The sequence below is a fragment of the Sinohyriopsis cumingii genome, chromosome 10, assembly GCF_028554795.1.
Source record: "Sinohyriopsis cumingii isolate HCF-2022 chromosome 10, ASM2855479v2, whole genome shotgun sequence".
Classification (NCBI taxonomy): domain Eukaryota; kingdom Metazoa; phylum Mollusca; class Bivalvia; order Unionida; family Unionidae; genus Sinohyriopsis; species Sinohyriopsis cumingii.
Genome location: NC_142970.1, coordinates 97,829,581 through 97,851,432, shown reverse-complemented (window position 1 = coordinate 97,851,432; position 21,852 = coordinate 97,829,581). Strand labels below are relative to the sequence as shown.

Genomic DNA, 21,852 nt, shown 5'->3' with positions numbered 1-21,852 from the left:
CTATTCCTTAGAACATTTAGTGACTCATTTCGATCCTCGTTCTTCTGCTAGAAACGATGTGAAAGTAGATCGATGGTTTTGTGACCATTATGCTTATCTTTTGTCTCAAGCTAGGAAACGTAGTGTCCATCAATGGCCTAATGATTTCCAACAGTGGAAATCACAATTTCATTCACAACGTTGTCAGCCCTGTTCAAAGTAGATTGTAGATTGAGAAAAAAATGTTTGTGATTTGAAAAAAATTGTTTGATGTTATAGTGTTGGATTATTGTTAAAAAATGTTAGAGTTGTTGTTTAGTGTTAAGTGATTTTTGAATAAAAAATGTTGTGTTTGGAAAAAAATGCCTTTGTCTTTTGTTTAGCTATAAGAATGTTGGATTGATGCTCTTTCATTTCTTACTATCCCTCTCATGACACTCACTGAACGTTGCGACTCGAAAACCGTGTGGGGGATGTTTTCCTTCACGTCCGCGCTTTGACTTTAAGAACCGGGGTTGTTCCCAGTCTAACCATCCATTGTCGACTCATCCTCCTAAGAAGATGTGTTCCAAACTAGCTAAGCTCAACGAAGCCTACGTGAATTTGCATAGGGTCAGACACAGTCTGATACCGAAGCCAGAAGAAATAGAGAATGTGAGAATGTTAAAAATCACTGAAGACCTGATAGAAGAGCTCTTCAGAGAAGAAATGAACAGGGAAAAAGAAGAATGGACAGAGAAGTACAGACTTCAGAGACAGCAGCAACAGCAGCAACAGCAGCAACAACAGCAACAACCTGAAGCTGACAGAGGCTTTGTCGATTGCCGTATCGACACCAAAGAGTTCTTCTTCTCTTTCCGAAGAAGCAGACCTATCGCCAGAAAGTCTATCCTCAGAGGACATCGCATTCTTAGAAACTAAAAAAGAATGCCAAAGCAAACAAAAAAAACCAGCCCTTTTCAGGGCTACCCAATACTCTAGAAAAGAAATAACGATCGATTTGCCAATGTGTGTAGGTAGAGTAGTGTGAAAATAAACACTAACTCTTTTATAAAAAAATGTGAGGGTATGTGTTTGTGTGTTTGTGTTTGTAAGAGCTAACGTAAGTTGGTAGGGGTAGTAGATTAAAATGATGTTTTTTTTTTTTTGGCTGTTAGAGGTGTATATTTGGGGTTAGATTGGATTGCTTTGCGTATGTGGATAGTCTATTGAAGTGATTTATAAAAATTTTACAATAGTGATGGGTAGCATAAAAAGTGAGTGAGTGTTTCTTTTAGGTCCGCGCGTTGTTTGGTCATGATCTAGGTAAGATGAATTTTATGTTTTTTAGGGGGATGTTTTCCATCACGTCCGCGCTTTCACTATAAATTGAAACTCGCTGGGCAGTCTAGCTAACCTTGTTGATTGATCAACACAGCCAGAAGAATGAATAGCAGAATAGTGAAACTGTTAGAACTCCAGATGCACCTGGAATATGCCAGGCGCATAGTAAACGAACTATCAGCGGAGGCTATCATAGAAGAAGCAAGAATGAAAAAAGAAGAGGAGGAGAGAAGAGAGAGGGAAGAAGAGGAAAAGAAAAGAGAAGAGAGGATGTCGTTCAATATTCCCGAGACAGAGGATTGGGGTGTTGAAGCGAATCATCCTCCCTCTGCGCTCCCCAGAAGAAAGGTGAAAGAAGACTGGGGAAGAAGATGCGTGTGTGGCGCCAGGCCAGGACGGTGCAACCATTAGATAGGTGCATCAGGAGTTCAAAAAAAAACCAACAGCCCTTTTCAGGGCTTCCCCAATACTCCAGAAAAGAAATAACGATCGAATTGCCATTGTGTGTAGGTAGAGTAGTGTGAATATAAACACTAACTCTTTATTAATAGTGGAAGTGTATGTGTTTGTGTGTTTGTGTTTGTAAGAGCTCTGGTATGTTTGTGTGAATAGTAGATTATAGGTTTTTTTTATTGTTTCTTAGCGCATGTGGAGAGTATAGTTTGGGTTTGATTATATGAAATGAGAAAAGTGGGGATGTTTTCTTTCACGTACGCGCGTTGATGGGTCATGATCTAGGTAAGATTAATTTTATGTTTTTAGGGGATGTTTTCCATCACGTCCGCGCTTTCAGTATAATAACCCACCACGTTCGTCGTTCGAACCATTCTACGGAATAATAAAAACGAAGATGGTGGTTGCAAGTGACTTGTTCAACAATTTGGTACATATATACAACTGGATAATAGATGGTATCTATGTAGTGGAGAGACTGGAAAAAGAATGGAAGATAGCAGAGTACCTGGACTACGCTAAATGTCTAAACATAGCAAAAGAAGTGATAGCAGGAATGATTGAAGAGGAGGAAAAAAGATTGAGAGGTATGATAAATCCCACCTATGTCAGAGTGGGAAGCCTAAAGGAAGCACTTGACAATGCAAGCAAAGTCAGGTGCTTTCTTGAAAAAGTGTCACATGGGACAGAGTGCTCTTATGTGGAGAGAGGCCAGGAAAGACTGAGGAAAGGAGAGGAGTTGATGAGAAAAGTGATGGAGGTAGAAGTCAAGAAGATTAAAGAGAGATGGTATAAAGAAAGAAAAGAAGAAGAAAATAGAAAAAAAAGGGATGAATTTGAAAAACTGAACACAAACTGGATGAAAATCCAAGAGAAGTTCCGGGCCATGGGCCACCCGGACTGGCTGCCGGAAACAGAAAAGAAAAAGAAGAAAGGAATGATGGACAAAATAAGAGGATGGTGGAAGAAGTTAAGAAGTTAAAAGAAGAAGAAGAAAAACCCAAAGGCCCTTTTCAGGGCCCCCATATTTCTCGAAAAGAGATAGCCTTTGAATTGCCTACCCCTTTTTTATTTTTTTTATCTTTTTTTAAAAAAAAAATCCCATGTTCCATTTCCCTTGACGCTATACAGTCCCACCCTGTTTAAATTCCTATGACGCTATACAGTCCCCTATTCCCATGTTCAAATCCCTTTGACGCTCAACAGTCCCACGATTTTTCTCTATGTTAATTTCCCTTGACGCTATATGTTCCCACGATTTTTCTCCATGTTAAATTTCCCTTGACGCTATATGTTCCCAAGGGTGTTTTTAATGCTAATTCCCACTGACGCTATAATATCCCCCTTCACTACTGACTACATTTGAAAAGTAATTGTGATCCGAGTTCTGTCTGTGTCATCTCAATGAAATTTTAAATTGGTACGAAAAGTTTATTATTAATTAAAGATACATGAAATTTTGTTGTATTTTTAGACTTTAGAATTAAAACAATGTAATTAAAAATTAAATACATGGATTTTCGAAAAGCAATTAAGTAAATTTGTTTTTAAAATATTATATGTTGGGGATGACACTCTCTGTTATCAGCGTGTATGTATTCCTACATCATATTCAAGCCGCAATGGTGGATAATTGTGAAATTCTGTCGGTGAAAATTTCTTTCAAAGTCAGAATGAGGTCTTTATTCAAAACACATAGACATCTTTCTAGTCGCTAGTGTGCCTTTAGGCCGTTTTTACTATTTATTATGGGTCCAAGCGGTTAATGTACGTGTTTATGATGGGGTTACTGTAAGAGTAACACGTACTTGTTTGTATGGCTTAAGGTAATTGTTTATACACATATTTATATGGTACTTAATGGAGAGGATTAACAGAGCCTACTCAGGATGTCCACTAAGTAATTTTAAACTCTCCGAGAATAAAAATATCAAAAGAAATATAGATCAAAGGGATAATATATATTTTCTTCAGTCTGTTGTACCCTGGGATGTAATTACACAGCAAAATGAAGTAAGTTTAAGAAAAAATGCTTTCCTTTTATTGATCGGGTTGCTTAAGACATTGACTGAAAAATTGCAACATTGCGGCATAAGCTGATATCCCATTCTAATGAACCATTTTACTTTATACGTTATCAATTACTACTACTAATTATTAACTGACAATAAACATTACACCAGCAATGCTCAAACAAATTATTTCAATTAACTTTGTACAATTGATCTTAACATGGTTTGATATATATATATATATATATATATATATATATATATATATATATATATATATATATATATAAATGGCCTGTAAATGGCTGAACATCATCTGATAAGCATACTTCTAAAAACCTCCTACAGCTTTGCAATGAATAGTCACTTGAATACATGTCCATTGCTTCACACGTCTGATCGTCACTATATCAAGTTTAATCTTCTGTGTTTGCACCCTTAATATCATTCTGAAATCTCCTTATTTAGTACATTTTAATTTCATTTACCAACATCGTACTGTTCTCTATAAGATTAAGTGAAACATGTTATCTCTTTTCAGGTCTAGCCTTGTATCTGGAACAAGGCGGAAGAGTTGGATTAGTTTGGAAGCGCTCTAGTTGTCACGTGGTGCTAGCTATCAAGATTCATAAGGAATTATGCAATGTACCTGTGACCAAAGTTAGTTTATATTACGACACTAATATATAGTACATAGCTTAGATCTTCGTGAAAAATATCAGCACCATTGTTCAGAAAGGTAGCGCCACCCTGGAGCTGAATTTTCATATTATGTTTCGCTTATTTAGTTTCTGACATTGAAACGTAGTGCATGTTTGCTATAACATGGTAAGGGTCCCATAAAAATGGAAAATTTGAGCGTACTATTTTTTTGTACTAAAATCTGGCTGAGTACCAAATAAAAGAAGTGTGGAACGTGACACTTGTCGTTGTTTCTTCAGAGCATACACATAGTGTATTTGAACAAGCCTATTATAATTTGCTGCAAAAATCACTGTCAGCTATCTTTCTTCACTAACCCTGGGAAACATGCATTGATTTGTAGAGATCCAAGCTTCCATTTAAACAAAAATACCGATGATTAGTAAAGTTTGCCGTCAGAAATGTGAGTTTGATTTTTAAAATCTGTATGAAAATGCAATTTAACACTAAAATTTTGTTTGTAAATGTAAGTGCTGATTTAAAATTTTATTGAAAATTACTTGATCAATGGTTTTATATTTCGAACCTATTTTCGGATCGTAATTGTCGTGTATTACAATTATGTTTTCACTGCATTAAAACATTCCTATAATTAAGGAAGATATAGCGAATTTAATATTGGTTTCTCAACAGCATTTGGTCCAAATTTGCACCCTGTCCAATGCCAGCAATGCACACTTTCTGACAGCTGTCATACTCCTTTTTTGATGTGATAATTATAAAAACTTTCGTGTGTAATGATGAATAGGTGTGGCATGAAAACATAAAAGTTTGCCTAATATTGTCCACAAATAATTTGGCCTGATAGGACTTAGGTCACTATTATTCCGGTTCAGGACCCAGTAGACCTAGGATATTTTTAGAGCATTTTTCCTCTCTCATTTTGGTGGTGTTACAAGAGTTAGATTAAGGCATTCTTGGTATTGATTTAAAGGTAATTACTTACTATTTAGGATATGAGCATTATGGATTGGTTGTCTGTTTCTGTTTCAGCGACAGTCCACGGTGAATAATAAGTCATTTATGCTGCAGAGGAAGTAAAATATGTGACCTATTACACGGCACTTTTTTTTTCGAATCCAGCCTCTCCAAGAAATGCCGGATAACAAGACCTTCACCGTGAGTTCGTTGTCGAAGGTATTTTAAGTCATCATGTGATTTATTAGGTTCTGGAAAGTTAAGTGCTAAGAATTAAATGTAGAGACTATATCGGACAACTTAATTGTGATTTGAGTCCATATGTCAACATTCTTTTCCAAACAAAGGTTTATTTACTCCTGTAAGTTAACATTCAAACCGCGCTTGTTACTTAGTATAGTGTCCCAGTTACATCCCCCGCTTAATTTGCCAATCTTCCGTCCCCCTCCCCCGCTTAATTTTGCCAATCTCCCCTCCCTCTGCTTAATTTGCCAATCTTCCCTACCCGCTCGCTTAATGTGTCAATACCCTCAATTTACTTTTAATGAACCCTAGTGGGGTACATTAGCCACATTCCAATCGACGTAACCTTTTATCCCAATATCCGTTGGGCAGTCGGCTCGAAAGTGGCTGCCATAATGTTGTGAGTAATAGTAAAAAAAAAAAAAAAGTTCCAGACGGCGGAATAAGGATACTTTACATGGTCGCTACGACTCATTAAAGAGAATATTGCTCAAGATTTGCAATGGCTTATTTGGACCAGTCAGATTTAGAAAGAAAGATATGTTAACGTGTTGACATATCAAACATATTAAACTGCACATAAAACAAGTAAAGATTACCAATTATGTAATACACTCAACCATTATATTAGTTGTAAAAAATATCTTCAGTTAAACATAATAAAAATGCCCCAGCTACCTCTTTCTCCTCTCTTCTCTACAATGTTAAATAAACAAAATTAAACAAGTCCCAGCTCCCGTGTCTTCTCTACAATGTTAAATAAACAAAATTAAACAAGTCCCAGCTCCTGTGTCTTCTCTACAATGTTAAATAAACAAAATTAAACAAGTCCCAGCTCCTGTGTCTTCTCTACAATGTGAAATCCTCCACGGATTAGTGACTGTTAAGTATTAAATGCTTCATTTGGAACGTACAGGTCAAATGTGTAGCTGTTTTATTTTAATCTTCATAACTTATAAACTCCATCTCCGTTCTTTCATGCATCTTTCATAATATATTATGTTGCGTATTTCTCAGATTATTTAGCGTAGAAATATGATCCTCACTCAATCTGAGGTGATGAGTGCAGATGTGACCCTGCTGTTGAACGATGAAAGATAACAGTGTTAGAGGTTCGTAAACAACTAAAAAATAATAACTAGTGGCTTTCGGAAATTAGTGAAAATAACATGACTAAGGCTGCCCTTTCTATAACCTATTTAGCCACTGACGGCTAAAAACAGAAAGACAAACAAAACAAAAAAAAATTGAGTGATTGATAATCATTGTTTGAAGCATCATAAATGATAACATTCCGTGCATCTAAACAGTCCGGTCGTTTGTTGACGACTCCTTCTAAACCTTTTATGTTAGTTACAGAGAGACAATATGTATATTAAAACAAACAAAAGATACAAATATTATGTCGAAATACTCACCAATAATTCTTACAAAATAAACTAATGGAAACGGTGAAAGAAAACACAACAACAAAAAACAGACAAAGCAATCGTTACATATGACTCCAACACATGATATTTATTTCAATAATCTTTCGTTACATTGTATCTGATAACTGCCGTGAGGATGTATTTTTTGCTCCATATTTATTACGTAAGGCAAGTGTTAAAGAACGTGATTTCGATTTTAAATTTTTGATCCTAATGGGCAGGCTTAGAATGAGTTTTCTTTCCGTTATTTTCTTTGCTCTCCTCTTCACTTTATTTTTTTCACCATAAAATCTCAGAGTGATTCGGGTTTCCGTCTGTTTTCACTGTATTTGTAAATTCCTACATTGTGATGGACATGTGGTAACTTGATCGCCTGTAACAGGCTTGGAAAGAAACTGTTAGTGTGCATGCAGTGCCAGTAAACCTCTTGTTGTTTTGGTCGACCCTCATGAATTTGGTAGATTCATACGTGTATGTGCCCTTTTTGTTCACAAGTAAGACAAATAAAAAGGAGGACTTTGTTTCGTTCTTGCTTGCAACTTTTGAAGAAAAGAAAGTACATATTGTTGCCTTTTTCTCGATTTGGAGTAAGCTTGTGACACACCAGCGAAGTACAGAAAAATTTGTGACATATTTAATATAGGTCTAAAGAGCCACCGGCAGATCTTTACCAACAAATTTATTTACCAACAATTGTTATGAATATAAATTTATTTACCAACAATTGTTATGAACATAAATTCATTTACCAACAATTGTTATGAATAGAAATTTATTTACCAACAATTTATTTACCAGCTATTGTTATGAATATAAATTTATTTACCAACAATTGTTATGAATATAAATTCATTTACCAACAATTGTTATGAATATAATTTATTTACCAACAATTTATTTACTAACAATTGTTATGAATAGAAATGTATTATTATGAATATAAATTTCGGATTAATGCAGAAAAAAGTTTATTCCCTTTCGGAATGAAAGATTCCATATACTGACAATAAATATTTTATTAATCAGCTTGTTCGTCATAATTAAAAACTACTTGGAATGAAAACTCTGCAAACAAACTTCAGAACACCAAACCCAGTATCGGTGAGTGCCAATGGAATCGAAAAGACCATGTGATATTGTGCTTATTGTGTATTGGACACACATACTCGACCCGCTCGTGCATCCTGAAGTGAAGGTTGAACCTAAAGGAGTGCATACCATGTCAGTGTCCACAGACAGTAAACCAGATTCGTATCGAGTTTGTTGATTTCCTTCCTGGGAGACAGAATTTTTTTTTTTATACATGAACTGTGTAAGAAACTGTATAATGGTGTAACGTCCGAAAAAAGTCTTGGATCATGTACGAGATGGTGGCATTATAATAAACCTGGGCCATATGTTTCATGGACATTATTATATGTTTTACCATTATCTTTCATTTTACAGAATTTTAAGAGGTTTACTCTTTTTATTTTACCCTATTGTTCTATGTTGTACATTTATTCGGAAGGGTTTATCTTCCCAAATTTGTGTGCAATTCACGTGACATTGTTGGAACTTTTCTTGTAGTTGGCACCGTGTAGTCACTATTGTTCCGACGCTGTTCCGACGCTGCTAATTACATTCTTAAGCTCAAGATAAAGTTAGCTTTAGATCAGACATATTGGCTTAGTCTAAAACCAACCTATTGTTATATAATAAGTGTGAAATATACATTGTCGAAATAATTTTTACATTGTTTTCATTCCTATATTTTCACATTTGAAAAAAATAATATCTATATTATCATATGTGAAAATATAAGATTCCCGTCATGGTATGCGATGCTCGATTGTGTGCCTACAAAAGTTGTTCCTGCAGCAACACAAACGAGTAGTTTGGTCTCACTGGATAGTTTCGTATTTTGACACCACCCCTAATTTTGAAGGTAGAAGGCATGCATCTAATTATCATAAGCCTAGTATTTATAAATTCACACAGAATCTAAGTCTGTAATGTGGTTTAGATTTACTTTGAGTTAGGCTTGAAAATGGGTTGGCTTGTTTGGTGACTGCCTGTCACAGACTAGCATTGAAGATCAAATGCGTAACTTGGGCTGCAAATGAGTAGTCTACTTGGCTTACGTATTTACGTATATCTGCTTAAGAAGTTATTATCTAAAAATCGAGATTGTCGAGGGGTGATGAAAAGTATGTTAATGTGTTTTAGTACTAGTGAAATTTATTCACGCATAAGGCACATACTGATTATTTTAGCCGCCTTGTCACAGGAAAATATTCAAAATAGCTCTTTGTTGTCAAAAATGAATGTAAAAAGAGGGGTTGGTGGCAGCGTTGGTTCAGTATAAAAGCCACCAGTTGTAAATGGAATTAACCTGATTGCCTCAGTCAAAATCTCACATGCATGCTTTCTACAAAAATCATTAGTTGATTTTTATTTTTACCTTCAGTGTCGAATTATTCTCATGTTTCTACAGTAAATCATTGTCGGATGAAACTTAACCAGATAAACTGTTCAGTGAGACCTTAACGAGTTAGGAGAAATAAGCAGAAACTACCTTACATTTCAGGCATGTAAATTAATCTTTGATAAAGTAATTTGACTATTCGCCGTTCTAGTCTCTCTCAAGTTATTTCCCTTAGAGTCCTTGACGACAATCACTAGAAACCTGTTCCGATGCATTGTTGAATCGGACTTGAACTGTTTTCAGATAAGGTCAAACCGTAAACAAACTGACAAAATGTAATTTAATGCGACAGATTCGGATAATTGAGTCTTACCGCTTTCTTAAGACAGGCTATAAAAGGGATGAACTTACGAAAATGGGGTGGGGTTAACATGTCGTGTTGAAGAGTGAGTGTACGCTTCTAAACTTTGATTCTGGCTCAGATTTAGTATATAATAAGAATAGTTTTCCTCCTATGTTAATTCCGGATATATTTCATTTTATATATTTCATTTTGTGGTACCAAAAACTAAATATTTTAACTCGTAGTTCGGCAACGCGTGGTTTGGCCATGATTTTGATACCAAACAAGGAAAAATATCTGGCATTAACATAGAAAAAGAAAATATTCCCAGTACCTTAAACTAAGGTGAAATAATGTTGCACGAATTACCATGCTGATAAGAATTTAATTCCCTGGTATTTATTTCAAGCTAGATTAAACCAATTAATAAACAGCATATAAAACTTTGCAAAAGAACCAGTCTTCCACTCTCAGCAGACACAATCTGAGAGCCTAACTGAAGATTTAACAATCAGATTAGAAGAAGAAACGAAAAAAAAAAACCAGAAAAAAACGCCCCCCAAAAATAAAATAAATAAACAGAAACAGAAAAAGCACAAATTTGATAATATAAGGTACATGGACACACAATATATCTGTTTCATTATTTGCTCTTAGTATGCCCGCCACGAACAGGGAAAGAACATAAACATTTTAACTTACAAAGAACATCCGAGCTTTAGTGAAAGGAGAAAATTTATGTTTGAGAGAATCGATCTACCGAAATATGTATCTTTCTTTTTAATTCTAAATACAGCGATATTGGAATCTTTTGGACCCTAACTTGATTTGCACTATTTAAGGAAGTGATCTTATGTTTATTGTCAGTGTCGCTTAAAACAATGTTTTTGAAACAATACGGGCCGGTGAGAGAGAGAGAGAGAGAGAGAGAGAGAGAGAGAGAGTGTGAGGACTTCATAAAGAATCTTAGCTAAAGGGAGGCAACTCGAACAAACTGCCCTGTCTAGAAATCGCTCAGTGACAAAAAGGCTGTAAAAATGCTCGCACCATGTCAGTAGACTTTGGTACATGTAAATTCGATATTTGAAAATATAAAAAGAATTATATAAACACTAAAATTGTATTATCGATCATTTATGATTGTGCGTGTGGTAAACAGGAAGTCTCTTTATGTATCTGTTTTGAATCCTAATAAGTAACAATTCCGATGTGGTCTAGTGGTTAGGATTCCTGGTTTTCACCCAGGCGGCCCGGGTTCGATCCCCGGCATCGGAACACCTGATTTTTTTTTTTTCCTTGTCTTTTTACATTTTATATTTCTTAGATATCTCCACTTTTAATCTATGTCGTGGGACTTCCAGTTTATAAATATTGCCTATAACTCAACGAAACGACATCTGTGTTGTATATCTGATGAACCTTACTATATATATATATATATATATATATATATATATATATATATATATATATATATATATATATATATATATATATATATATATATATATATATACCATAAAACCAGAGTATCTAGGTATATTCTTACAACGTGTTATACGCTTTATGCGTAGCAAGGCAGCTGGAATATATATATATATATATATATATATATATATATATATATATATATATATATATATATATATATATATATATATATATATATATATATATATATAAATACCTAGGTTATGTACGTACATTAAGTCTCTCTTATATGTAGCTGGACATACAAATTCGCTAAGCATAAAGGTTATATTATCTAGATGTCTTTTTTTAAGGTGTTACCTGTTTTAAAGTGTTACGTGTTTTAAGGTGTTACCTGTTTTAAAGTGTTACGTGTTTTAAGGTGTTACCTGTTTGTAAAGCTTTTGATGAAGAATCGCTTTCTTTTGCCTCTCACTATTCTTTATCCATGTCATAATGACATATGAATTATATGAAGTCTGTCAGTCCTCAATGTAGAAATGTTAACTCATTTTAATGAAGCAAGTCTGGCAGACAGGACATTTTCGAAACATTGCTGGTAAATTAAATTAAACACTATTAGTTTGACTGAAGCGTGGTCGCACGAAAATTAACAATGCTATGCTCTTCTCACTCGCCTCTAAGTGTCTCTGCCATCCATCTGGCGATTTGCTACCCGATTTTGGATATTATCCCTACGCCGACCAGTTTAGCGGACATGTATGTATGTATGTATGTATGTATGTGATTGCGTGCGTGCATATGTCTGTCTGTATGTATGTATGTATGTAACTAAAATAGTTACAAACACTTGGATTCTTCACTTTATTTTGTAGTGCTAATTTCAATATAGTACATGTATTTATTATAGTTTTGAACTGAGTAAAATACACCATACAAGTGTACTAACGTGTCCTTTTTGCAAAACGTTAAATCCCCATGCTCAATGGAGCACATAAGTTGTCAAGTCGTTAGTTTTGGAATTGCGTAGTTTTTGTTACAGTTAAGATATATATCCAGGTATAAAATCTAGATCCATTTCAAGGAAAAAAGCCATCCGCTTTCCTGGTTTTCACCCAGTCGGCCAAGGTTAGAGAAGTAGTTTTTATAAATAATAATTCTGCTTCTAACTTCTACAGTCGGTTTTGTTGAACGGGTGATGAATTACAATAGCATTAAATATTAAAATCTAGTATTAATAAATTAAGTGTGGCATGTGTGTGCGCGTGGTGTGTGTGTGTGGTTGTATGTGCGTATTTTCATGTGTGCATTTTATGTATGTATTTTTTTAATGAGCCGTGTATGTATGTATGTATGTAGGTAGGTAGGTAGGTAGGTAGATAGGTAGGTAGGCATGTAGGTAGGTAGGTAGGCAGGTAGGTAGGTAGGTTGGTAAGTAGGTTGGTAGGTAGGCTTATGCCTAGTCTATTGTTACGTGACTAAGCTGGCATCGGGCATGTTAGATAAGTGCCTTATTGTGACGTTAGCCATATCCAATCATCGAAATTTCACGTAGGTCGTTAGATTTTGACGCAAACATTTCTTTTCGATTTAAGCTCAGGATGGTTGCATTTAGTAACTGATGGAGTGAAAATAACGATCATGCATTTGTTCACTGCGTTCATGCGAGTGCTGGAGAACGCCTGTCAGTTTCTGAACCCCTCGGGTTCTGTATTGCTGCATACGGATGCACACTTTTGCCTTTGTTGGATTTAACGGCAGATTTTACACATTATGTATGGCATGCCGAGGAAGTGGGAGCTAAATGCCTTTCATAAGCACACACCAAGGCATCTGACCCAGGCTGGTCTGGGTGGGTATCGAAACCACGAATCTGAAATAAGAGTCTAATGACTAACCAAATGTTAACACACGTGTATGATAATTATATAACTGTCAGAATGATACAGACAAAATTGACGATTTCAGCAGGAAGACACTTACACACTAGGACGTAATACGCGTCCGTGCGTATTAACATAGTCTACTTAGTAACGTACTTTTTATACAATAGTTCTTACATAATGAAATGTATCGAAACTACTTTTTAATATTGCAAATAAATAGCTCTTCTTTAAAGAAATAAAATTTAGAGGGAGTTACCTCTCTTGGCATGACCAACCAGTTGATTACTAACTCCGCATGCAAAACTTCATGGTCTTATGCTTTCGATACGTCCCTCTAAAGTCCCTCTGAAGTCCCGTTGCATATAAGTCTGATCCAGCTGCATAATAGACCTAGATCTGCCGTAGCACGATGCGCCAGAAAAGCCGTCTATGCCCGTTTTTACGATTAATCAGCAGAACAAAAGACATAGACACTGATTTGCCTGAACATTATGGGACATCTTATCGGAGTCTGCGTTGTTTGCAACTGAACCAGAATTATGTGCGACTACATAAGGTTAATGATATTTTTATTCTTTGTTGATAAAATTAAAACAAAGTGGAAGAATAATGACATAACAAAGACCCAGTAGGTAATACAGTTTAGGGATTAAAACCTTCTCCCAATCAAGAATTGATCATGCGGAAGAAAATAAAAGCAGTGATTGTAAGAATCATTAAACGGCCGGACGAATTTACGGGCAGGCCAAAAAGTATCGATGAAATGAAAACACTAGACTTGTTGTCGGATTCATGTATATCCTTGGAGTGGCACAATTTATTGGGTTGTCAATTCTCATCTATGCGACAGAGAAATCTAGCTCATTTGCTGGCCATACATTTCTTATGTCAGCATGGTTGTCTCAGCACGCTTGTCATGGTGTCAACGCGCAAGAAACTACTTTTATAAAGAACAAACCCATGTTGTCTTATTTTGTGCCAGAGGGAGCTTTAATAAAATCAAACAACAACTTTTATATTACGTGTTTAGGCTCTAATAAACAGTAACAAATAAAGTGTGAAAACAACAGGCTTTGAAAAATTTAACAAATAATTTAGTTATCTGGAAACACAATGTAAAAATGAAGAGAGAAAAAAAAAAGAATTTACGGTTTTAAGAATCAAATCCAAAAATAACCCAAGAATAATCCACGAATTATATTTTAGAAGTCCTAGTAAGGAAATGTTCTAATGAATTCAAGTTCGAGTCCAGACGAAAAATCCAAAATGGAAGGGGATGACGTATACTGTAGCCTTTATATTAGGGATGTGTTTACAGTTTCCTAATAAAATGTTTTTGTCCAATAATTCTGTATGAACACTTAATATTCACAGAGAAACGAATTCATCTTTTAGAATCCAAATAGTCTGAAGAAAATTTAAAATGTAACTCAACTCGTCACAATAGAAAATGAAAAAAAAAAAACACTTTACGTCCCTGTGTTTAGAAGACCGACTGATCAATTTCGCTATAGACAAAGGCTATACAGTAACTTTAGACGCAAAACATACTGCCGGATGAGGGTCAACCCTCCAGAATTTCGTGAACAGCGTACAAGTATTTACGTCTAAAGTCGCGTAGTCCCAGACAGCCTCGTTTACTTGATTCTCAATCAAGGTCAGGAACTAGGTCAGCAGAAAGATACAAAGTTCTATTTTTAAGTGTTTTCGCCTAAACAGTCAGGTCAAACTAATTTCTGGAAAGTATCAAATTCCAGTAAACAAAATTACATTACTTAACATGTAATGATATATAAAAAACAAGACTTTAAAACTTACAAAAGATTAAATTAAATCAGATATAAAATTAAATCAAATATACATAACACAACAACAATAACAAATATATAAGATAAAGAACTTCACTCAAAAAGCAGCATAAGTTCTCTATAGCTTTGATAGCACACCATACAAGACATTTTTAGAGAGAAAGACACACAAAACGCACACGACGTCGAGCAACTTGGTATAGCTTACAAATGGAGGCGTATCATATACCCCAAAACTGTTAAGGCCATCGGTGCTAATCACGTGAATAAACTGTCTGAATAGTCGCTGTTGGGCGCTAACACACCATCAGCTTTATTAAATACTTTATGGTTTAAATATATGTTGCACTTTGGGGTACGAGGGAGAGGGTGAAGAGAATAGAAATATCAAGCTGGTTGATATCTCTATAAAGCAAGATTATGAAGTAAATTTAGAATATTACGAGTTTAACGAGATACAGACGAAGTCAACGATGTCGGAGGAAGTAAGAAACAAAGGCAATGAAAAACCAAGAATGTACTCTAACCCCATATTTGCAGATAGGTGTTATGTACCTACAAACATGACAAAAATATTGATGATTGCGACCTGACCATACTATCCGCCTTGCCTATGTAACCCATATCGATGCAACTGTGCTAAATGAACAATGGATTTAAAGGGCACCATATGGGGCAAGAAGCTGAGTATGTTAATGAAACAAAAGACTGTGAAAACAAACTTGCCCAAGTTGACTTTTAAACGTATCACATAAACTCAAGCCTGACAAGATATTTAAGCTAGAACATGACAGAATAAACTGTTTCAGACACAGTACACATATCTGGCTACAAAAATCCAAAACTTTCAAACGCTTCTGCAAAACCGGCAACAACCAGAAGAGTGTTACGTCCGACCTTTGTTCTTCAGACTATGTCAAACACTCCCAATATTCCCCACTTGAATCAAACATAATAATGAAAACTCCTGCACTTAGGAATCGGTGTAGTTCATTCATCAGTTCACACGCTATTCCACAAGAAGATTTCCATGATTTATTGTTATTTTGATATGACATCCATCGATTAAATGTGATAATACAGTAATAATATCAAATGTTTTTATGTGTCTATTTTCTCATACGTAGACCGCTCCGGAGGTCTAGTGGCTAGAGCGTCCGCCTCGGAAGCGGAAGGTCGTGGGTTCGATCCCCGGCCGAGTCATACCAAAGACTTACAAATTAAGTAAGTAACAGAATTAAGAGGTTAGTGCTAGGACTGCTAGGCCTGGTGTTATGATAATGTTACTGGGTGGGACATCATGCTACATGTCTGCGGCATGATGCCCCAGTGCAAGGCATGTTAGTACCATTTTTGTAAGTCTTCGATATGACTCGACCGGGGATCGAACCCACGACCTCCCGCATCCGAGGCGTACACTTTAAATATTAGGCGACCGGAGCGGTACTTGTAGATTGCGACAACCGTCAACGGAGGCTAAGGTCAGTCGCAAGGAGTATCAATTAGTTAACATCCAATATGTTCATTCCATAAGGAATGATAATGGAATATCACAATCAGATCTTTAGCTAACGGACGGAAAAGAAAAGGCACCAAGACCAAACATGCGTTAGGAAATGATGAAGACATTTTGGTGACGGTTTTTAGTGGGATAAAATAAGAAGTTTTACTGAAGTTAAACGTCGTCTGGTGTGGAAACTCTACATTTTCAACTTGAATGGTTGTTTTTCTATTTCTTTTTAAATACATTTATTTTATTTTAAAAAATTAAAATATATGCAAACAGCATAGTATGACCAGTAAAAATGCGGCCAAAAAATTTGGAAATAGGAGGGAGGAGCTGCATGTTCATACTACATGGGATAAGCGTATCGAAAGAACGAGAATTAGGCAAATGGCGGAGAAATATGGCCATTGTGGTACAACGCAATAACGTGTCCTTGCCCAATTGATCACATGTGTGTCCCGTGTAGACAAGAAAGAAAACTTGCAAATGGGAAGACATTTCCTACTATGAAAACAAGATGGTGGAAATGTTACCTCTATTATGGAAGAAAGTCAGTTAATCAGTTATGCTCGTCACCCCTGCCGGGGTATAGGCCACCCACAAAAGATAACCAGAGACTTCTGTCCTGTGCCATCGCCTCCAGCTGACTCCAGACGTGACCCAGCTTAGTGACGTCCACCAAAAGAAAATTCTTTTCTTTTCCTATTTATTTACTTTCATAATAATAACAGCAAAATTGATATTATAATCATTAATATTATAATTCATTAGACGCTTTTCGAACCCTCAGGGTGATAATATGATTTTATTTATGTAACTGTTATGAAGAATTTTTAACGTGTTGTCTGATGTGGTCTAGTATTTAGAATTTCTGGTTTTCGCCCGGGCGGCCCTGTTTCAATCCCCGGCATCTGAATACATTTTGATATAGAGACCTTGGGGGAACTACCTGGAAGAAAAGGAAAAGAATACCCAAATTAACGACTGACGACATCATCATCATCATCATCGTTGTATTTATTCTTGCTATTGTTCTTATCACAATTGTTACACACTGACTTACTTACAAATACTTATTACAAACGCCGATAAAGAGTCTAAAAACTATTTTCATAACCTCCCTAGACGTTTAATGTCTCTTTTTTATCCGTATTATTATAAAATGAAAGGATGACTTACATGTACTTACTTAATTGGGCTAGACCGTTTTTGTACCATGTTGAGACTCAAAAGAAATTCTTTATCATTTCTATATGGTTGTATTTTTCTTGTCTTTCAACAACATGAACATGGGATGATATCTTAACTACCCATTATATTAAAATACAACAGCTAAAAAGTCATTTATCAATGCGTCGTAGGGTAATTTATGAAGATGGAAAAGTACGTGCTAAGTCTAATAATCTTATTTCCGATGTGTGTAATTGTCCTTTGGGCGTACGCCAAGTTTGTGTTTTATCTCCTTTACTCTTTTCTTTATTTTTCAACGGTTTTTAACCTTTTTTGTTTCAGCTGAAGGAGACTGAAATGTGTCGGTAGAAACCTTAGAACTATTTCTACTGTTGTATGCAGACGATTTAATTGTCTTTGCTGACACTTCTTACCAGTTGCAAAATATGCTTAATAGGTTGCATACATATTGCCTAAAGTGGAAATTAAAGATGAATATGGGTAAACAGAAAGAGTAGTTGTATTTCAGAGGTGGCTGTCTCAGACGTTACGAAAAGCGGTACTATGGCCATAAATTGGTACAGACTGAATCATATTCTAACTGTTTAGGATGCATATTTTCTTTTTTTTTTATATTAAAAAACACTTTGTATATGTGTCAGAAAACTATGTCCTGAAGGTAATGCATATATTGAAGCAAATTCTTTCACATTTTGGCAGATTACCCGTAACTGGAATGTTTCGCCTGTTTGACTCGAAGATAGCTCCCATCTTGCACTATGGGGCTGAAGTTTGGGGATTATACAATGCCAAAGATAATGAAAAATACTCATTCGTCATTTTGTAAATATATTCTTGGTACATGGAAGTATATTCCAAATGCATTCGTCTATAACGAAGTAGGAATAATTAGTATGCAGAGTATAAGATATAAACGTATTTCGAAATATTGACAAAGAGTTATAAAAATGCCAGAAGACAGATATCCTAAACAATGCAACAATTTACTTTTGAGATGGTGTGTGTGTGTGTGTGTGTGTGTGTGTGTGTGATTTTAAGTGATGTGCCAACATTGTTAAAAAGATTCTATCTACATTTGGATTTGACAATGTTTGGTGTATTCAGGTGTTAATGATGAAAGTACATTTCTTAGATTGTTCAGCCAGAGATCTGAAGATATTTGTAGGTCAGATCTGCAGGATGAGACTAAGTCGATGGAAGGAGTGAGTTTCTATAGGACATTGGGAGTAGAATTCACTTGTCAACGATATCTCTAACTGTTAGGGGATAGCGATTTTTGTTATATAATGACTATGCTTAGGGTAGGGAACATGTCAATTAGAGGTAACACGGATGATAGAAAGTATTTGTTATGAAGAAAGATTGTCAAATTTGTAACGTAAATATCGAAAATAAATTCCATTTTATTACTGCTTATCCTCTATACGGAGAAATACGAGGAAATTATGTACTCACCTTTATATATAAAAATCCAACTTTAGACAAATTTGGGAGCTTTACACAAAATGATGCTAGTAAAATTCTAATGGCTAATTTAGTAATGTTTACTATAAAGACTTCAAGATTAGAGCAACTGTTTTACATTCGACTCCTGCTACACAAGACTCTAGATCTATATCACAAAATTTGCTCCATGCAGGGTTTAGGGTTCTCTTTAAGTTAGTTTGTGTGATTACTGTGTAGTATATACCTGTATCTAATTCAGTTTGAAAAATGCAATAATGATTAATTTCATTTAGAACACTTCAATAGATAATGTTTTTTTGTTACGCAGTAAACTATGTTTTTGTACCGCATGATGTATGGATATGTGTCATGGGCCAGGGACCTGTATTACAAATAAACACTATTACTGTTAATATATTATATTATGTCCATATTGTTTAAACAAAGAGAAGAAGAAAAACCTATGTAGAATTTTAAAAAATGAATTTTAGTCTCCATACTTATGATTTTGGTACTTAAAAAGGAGTAGTCAGATTAGTACACACTAAGTCATCCAGTCAGTCATTAATAATACGAATAAAACTGAGACATTAGACGTCGAGATGGGTAATAAAAACAGAGACATTATATGTCGAGATGGGTAATAAAAACAGAGACATTAGACGTCGAGATGGGTAATAAAAACAGAGACATTAGACGTCGAGATGGGTAATAAAACAGAGACATTAGACGTCGAGATGGGTAATAAAACAGAGACATTAGATGTCGAGATGGGTAATAAAAGCATTTTTAGGCTTAATATCAGAATTCTTAGTGACTATGTATTTGTAAGTAAAATAGTGTGTAATAAATATAATAACGACAATAGCAACAATAAATACAATGATGATGACGAAGAAGAATATCAGACCTCGAAAGATTGAAAAGTACAATGAAAAAGGGAACTAGAGCTACAATGTTTAAAGTTGGCACCAATCATCAATTTTCTTTTCAAAACGGACATTTTTAGTTACCTTGGATATTGTTTGATAAGGAACGGTACTTATTAAATATTTAGGACGCAACAACTATGGAATTAGTCATAATTCCGGTACCTAATGACAATTTCCAAAGAGCTTTATTTCACTTGTAAAATCTCAGCTCTGACTGCCTGGTTATTTCTATAAAAGAAAGGGAAAACAAGAGTTCCATTTAAAATCTTTAATTTTCATCCTTTTTTCAACAATAAGAAGAGATAATAATAATAATAATAATAATAATAATAATAATAATATTTAATAATAATAATAATCCTTTTCTTCCAGATAGTAAAAAAAATAAAGTAAGAAAAACAAAAGTGTGTTCCGATGCCGGGGATCGAACCCGGGCCGCCTGGGTGAAAACCAGGAATCCTAACCACTAGACCACATCGGAATCAACATACCTATGCATGATAAAATCACTGTTACTACTTTGAGGGTGCAAATAACATCTAATGAATTATTACATTTATGTTGATAGTATTATTATGCATTCAATGCAAGTAAAGAGGTAAAAATGAATTATGATCTGTTACCTTTTTTCCACTACAGTGGTAACATATTTACCACCTTGTTGTCACAGGAGCCAATTTCTACCTATGTTCAACTTTTCCTTCTTTTCTACACGGAACACTCATGTAACCATGTGGTCGAGGAAAAACTATAACTGTACCACAACGATTATATTCACAACGCCTTTTTGGATAATGCTCGCATTTTAGATATGTTTATCCAACTTAGTAAGAGACTTGCAGCTTCTCCATTCTATTTTTGAATTTATTCGGCGCTTTCTTTCCAACGAAGAACTTTTGCTGGTCATACTAAATTGTTTCCATTTATTTAGTTAGTTAGCATAAAATCCAAGCATTTAATAAAAACGTTTAAAGATCGAGACACAATATTTAACTTGATAATATTCAGTTTTCACACCACTTTGAAAGGGCAATCACGGACAAAACATAGCGCCTTGGATTTATCATTTGGGCGACATTCATAACCCTTGTCCTGAACCACTTTCCTCCATTATATACCTGCGATAGAGTACCATGTTCGTCGCTATAACTCCTTTATTTATAAAATTAAAATCTGCCACAAAAGCTTCATCATGTCCTAACGTATGTTTGGTCTCAATTATTTGTTTTCTCCCTCCGGTAGCTAAAGATCTCATCGCAACAATCCAATCTCACTTCTTATGGATCAATATGAACAGACTAAATATTGACCTCGGATACATACATGTTGTGAGCAGGTGTGAAAATAGCATTGCATCTATTCCCAGTAAAAATATCAAAATCTCCCTGTTGAACATCGGTATGATCATTTTTCACCATCTTGGATGTCATTATGTATGGACTGTCCTCAATGACCACGTGGTCACTTTTACGTAGGGCTGAGGACTTCAGAGGCTCCACAATCTGCATTTTGACAATCTTCCTCTTTTAATTTTAACAGGCACGTGGTTAAAGTTGCTCTCTTTTTTCACGAGGGTTATCTGCTCAATACGGCTCACTTCCTTCTGCCCATTGATGTCCTTGAGAGAGCGTATTGATCAAGTTAGGCGTCATATTTTCTGTGAGGTCTTTCTAGTCAGTATTAGCCTATGTTGACGCTTATAGCAAAGAGGTTGTATATTTCTATTGTGAAGTAATCAACTGCGATTTGAGTCGAGTTAATTAATTCAATTTAATTAATGTACTGACTTGAAGTATTTATAGAATAATAAAAGCAACAACAACAAAACAACACTTTAAACA

The 21,852-nt window shown here is 35.2% G+C and overlaps 1 long non-coding RNA gene and 2 other non-coding genes across 4 annotated transcripts in view; 2 read left to right on the top strand and 1 right to left on the bottom strand.

Annotated features, from left to right (window-relative positions):
• The window catches only part of LOC149790695 (uncharacterized), a 38,671-nt gene extending 32,297 nt beyond the window's left edge, over nt 1-6,374 (top strand). The window contains exons 2-3 of one of the 2 annotated variants that reach the window (XR_016423636.1): nt 4,309-4,427; nt 5,463-6,374. This is a non-coding gene — a long non-coding RNA (uncharacterized LOC149790695). Of the gene's footprint in view, nt 1-4,308; nt 4,688-5,462 lie in introns of those variants that run through there. The other variant, XR_016423635.1, reaches the window with a different exon arrangement.
• A 4,639-nt stretch (nt 6,375-11,013) lies between these two features.
• Nucleotides 11,014-11,085, top strand: Trnae-uuc (transfer RNA glutamic acid (anticodon UUC)). Its single transcript has one exon. It is a non-coding gene; the product is annotated as a tRNA-Glu (tRNA).
• Nucleotides 11,086-20,420: 9,335 nt separating this feature from the next.
• Nucleotides 20,421-20,492, bottom strand: Trnae-uuc (transfer RNA glutamic acid (anticodon UUC)). The gene has a single exon. It is a non-coding gene; the product is annotated as a tRNA-Glu (tRNA).
• Nucleotides 20,493-21,852: the final 1,360 nt, after the last annotated feature.